Raw genomic sequence first — 3,002 nt, forward strand, 5'->3', positions numbered from 1 at the left:
ATTCATTGAATTAAGAGAATGGAGCTGTTAATCTATCCTAACTGTTTTGAGTATACAGATTCAAAATGGTCGTTCATTTGTATCCCTGTTTTTAGTTAGTTTTTTCAGAGAAGGGCATTCCATTGTCATTTAATTATTGTAAGTGAGTGAATTCAGCAAAATATCACAATGTAGTACAATAGTCCATGATAGTAGTGGGTTTTCCATGAGACTGTCAATGTCCGAAGTTGTTGAATTGAGCATTTTACAGCTCATCATATGTATAACTCACAAAGCTAGAGAAAAGTTTCCTCAAAGTGAAGTGAAACTAGAATAGACTCAGAATATCAAAAGCAATCCTGGAAATCAAAAGAAAGGCAGAATGTGTCACAGTCCCTATTATGAAATTATAGTATAAGCCTACTGTAATAAAATCAGCGTGATTCTGGCATAGACGTACACAACAATGGAACAGATTAAAAGATTCAGACACAACTACAAACATACTCAGCTGTGTTATCTTTGACAAAGTGGCCAAACATAATCACTACAATAAAGACAGCCTCTTTAATATATGGGGTTGGAAAAAAAAAAGTGGCTTTCTACATGCCAAAGTCTAAAATTATATCCATATCTATCAACATGCACTGAATTACAGCTAAAATGGAACAAAGATTTAAATATTAAAATAGAAACACTAAATTTAGAAGGAAAATGTAGGTAGAAATCTTAAACATATAGGGGTAAATAGAGAGTTCAGGAACAAATGCAAAACTGTATGGAAAATACTTCAAAGAATCAACACCTTGGATCTCATTTTTTGAAAAATTTCTGCACTTCAAAGGAAATACAGAAGAATAAACAAAACCCACACACTGGGACAAATTTACAGCTGTTGTACCTCTGACAAAGGCCATCTATGTGCTCGCTTTGAAAGCACATATACTAAAATTGGAATGATACAGAGAAGATAAGCATGACCCATGAGCAAGAATGACACGAAATTTCATGAGTTGTTCCATCTTTTTAAACAAACTAAACTCAAAAAGAAATTCATAGACTTAAAGTCAAAGGATGCAAAACAATATCAAAGGACCCAGAACCTCAGCAAAAAGCAGGGGTAGCAATCCTATTCTCAGAGAGTCTCAACTTCAAACCAAGACTGATCAAATGAAATAAAGAAGGCCACTACATACTGGTTAGGGGAGAAATTCAAGAGGAATTCAACACTTGAATTCAACACTCATATGTATATATGCACCAAATAGGGGAACACCCAAAGATATAAGACAAGTCTTAATGGACAAGAAAAGTCTAATATTCAATACTACAATCTTAACAGGAGATCTTAACAAAACCCTTATCCAAAAAAGGTAAATCAAGCAGAAAAAATTAGGAAAGAAGAAGCAGAACTGAGCCAGAGCATGGAACAAATGAACTTAGTGGACATATACAGAGTGTTCCACCCAAACACAGCATAATATACATTTTTCTCAACTGCACATGTGTCATTTTCAAAAATAGACCACATACTAGTCCATCGGTCATTCTTAAGTATATGCAAGAAAACAGAAATTATCCTATGTATCTTATCTGATCACAGAGCAATGAAACTGGAAATAAATGAGATAAGAAGAAAAAATCCATAAATGCATGGAAATTAAACAACACTCTACTCAGCAATCAATGTATCATGGATGAAATTAAAAAAGAAATTCAACAATACGTACAGTTCAATGAAAATTTGAGCACAACTTATGCGAATTTATGATATTTGATGAAAGCAGTTCTTAGAGGGAAATTCATAGCTGGGAACTCACACAATAGGAAAACAGAACGGGAACAAATAAATGTCCTAATGATGCACCTCCAACATCTAGAAAAGGAAGAACAAACCAAACCCAGAACCCACAGATGGAAAGAAATCTTAAAGATTAGAGCTGCAATTAATTCAGTTAAAACAAAGAAAAGAGCTCAAAAAATTAACAAATCAAAAAACTGGTTCTTAGAAATAATAAATAAAATTGATAAGCCCCTAGCTAACCTCATCAAAAAGGAAAGAAAAAATTCAAATACAAGCAATAAGGAAAAAAAAGGGTTTAACTACCACAGACCCAGTGGAAGTTCAAAAGATTGTCAATAGCTACTTGGAGAAAGTTTAATCTCACACAATAGAAAAAACAGAAGAAACTGACAGGTTCCTAGAAAGCTACAAATTGCCAAAACTGAATCAAGAAGATATAGCATCTCTCAATAACCCAATGACAGTCAGTGAAATACGGAATGTAATAAAAAGTCTACCAACAAAGAAAAGTCCAGGTTCTCATGGATTCACAGCTGAATTCTACAAGAGATTTATAGAAGATATAATCCCAATAGTCCTCACATTCTTCAATGAAATTGAAAAGGTAACAGTCATCCCAAAATCGTTCCTGGAGGGAAGTATTATACTGATATCAAAACCAGGGAAAGACGCAACTAAAAAGAAAATGACAGGCCAATTCCCTTCACAAACATAGATGCAAAAATCCTCAAAAAAATTCTAGCATATAGAATACAGCAAATCATAAAGAACATTATACACTCCGACTAGGTAGGATTCAGGCCAGGGATGCAAGGATGGTTCAATACTCAAAAATCTATAAGTGTAATACATTATATCAATACAGAGAAATCTAAAAACCACATGACCATCTCAATTGATGCAGAAAAGGCCATTGAAAAAGTGAAACACTCATTCATGTTCAAAGTCCTAAAGAAAATTGGAATAAAATGTCTCTACTTGAATCTGATAAAAGCTGTCTATGACAACCCAATGGCTAACATAATTCTAAATGTGGAAAAACTTAAATGTTTTGCTCTCACATCTGGTACAACACAAGGATGTCCTCTATCCCCCTGCTATTTAATATAGTTCTGGAAACATTAGCTAGAGCTATTAGACAAGAGAGAAAAATAAAATGTATAAGAATAGGTAAGGAAGAAGTTAAATTATCATTATTTGTAGACGACATGATTCTCTT

The 3,002-nt window shown here is 33.5% G+C and overlaps 1 non-coding gene across 1 annotated transcript; it reads left to right on the plus strand.

Moving 5' to 3' along the window:
* Window positions 1–900: 900 nt before the first annotated feature.
* Window positions 901–1,007, plus strand: LOC111814406. Its single transcript, XR_002819407.1, has one exon. It is a non-coding gene; the product is annotated as a U6 spliceosomal RNA (small nuclear RNA).
* The last annotated feature ends 1,995 nt before the right edge of the window (window positions 1,008–3,002 follow it).

Source organism: Octodon degus, unplaced genomic scaffold (genome assembly GCF_000260255.1).
Source record: "Octodon degus isolate 3935 unplaced genomic scaffold, OctDeg1.0 scaffold00309, whole genome shotgun sequence".
NCBI lineage: Eukaryota > Metazoa > Chordata > Mammalia > Rodentia > Octodontidae > Octodon > Octodon degus.